The sequence below is a fragment of the Mus pahari genome, chromosome 4 (assembly GCF_900095145.1).
Source record: "Mus pahari chromosome 4, PAHARI_EIJ_v1.1, whole genome shotgun sequence".
Classification (NCBI taxonomy): Eukaryota; Metazoa; Chordata; class Mammalia; order Rodentia; family Muridae; genus Mus; species Mus pahari.
The window spans coordinates 143,458,084-143,459,380 of NC_034593.1; positions in this window are offsets into that span (position 1 = coordinate 143,458,084).

Genomic DNA, 1,297 nt, shown 5'->3' on the forward strand with positions numbered 1-1,297 from the left:
TGGTGTCCGCTGACTGGATCCAAGTCCTTTAGGGCCTGTATTTTGAGCCATATCCTGTTTCTATTGTCCTTTTTTTAAATTAGGTATTTTCTTAATTTACATTTCAAATGCTATCCCTATTCCCCTCCCCTGTTCCCCAATCCATCCACTCCAGCATCCTGGCCCTGGCATTCCCCTGTGCTGGGACATATGATCTTCACAAGACCAAGGGCCTCTCCTCCCATTGATGGCCTACTATGCCATCCTCTGCTACATATGCAACTAGAGACACAAATGACTGTATTCTATTGTTGTTATTTTGGATCTTGTCATACTTTGTCATTTTTAAGCCCCTTTCAACATGTAGAAAGTGCCCTGCTCCAGTGAACATACCCAAGACAGGATGTTTACTATACGTAGGTTAGGAACTATAAACACACCAAACATCAAACAAACATTGCTGAAACCTTCAAATTATGCATCAGCTACGATTTTAATTTACCGAAGCTGTTTTCTTAAATCTGTAGGCTTTGTTCACAGATGGCAATATTTAAATCACAGAGTTAACAGAAAGTGATAAGATCTTGGTAGTGCGATGCCTCCAGTAAACCAAAACTGTGCAAACTCACCAATTAAACATGACAACTCCTTAAAACATTTAATCCTACAGATGCAACACATCTCCAAAGTGGGATCATACTGACACATGTGTTCTGTTATTTCTCTCAGCTGTCCTTTCTTAAGGTGGCACACATCAGAACTGCATGGAATAGACAGAGGAAATTTTAATTAATATCTGAGCACTGAGTGCAAAACCTTGTCACTGTCACAGAGGGACTCACAGTAAGAATCTTCAGACCTGAGACACATCCAACTAGACTGGCTTTGTGTCACTGTGTCTTTTCCTTGTTCTCGTTTGAGGAAAACAGACATCATAGAACCAAAAACTGATTTAGAGGGTTTTTTCTGAAATCATATTCCTAGAATTTATTTTAAAATATGACTTTGTTCGCCATTACTGAACAATACTATTTTCTTTCTTTCTTTTTTTATTAATTTTTTTCTTATTTTTTTTTCTTATAACTTTCTTTATTTACATTTCAAATGCTATCCCGAAAGTTCCCTATACTCCCCGCCCCTGATCCCCTACCACCCACTCCCATTACTTGGCACAGGCCTTCCCTTGTGCTGGGTCATATAAAGTTTGCAAGACCAAGGGACCTCTCTTCCCAGTGATGGCCGATTAGGCCATCTTCTGCTACATATGCAGCTAGAAACATAAGCTCAGGGGGTACTGGTTAGTTCATATTGTTGTTCC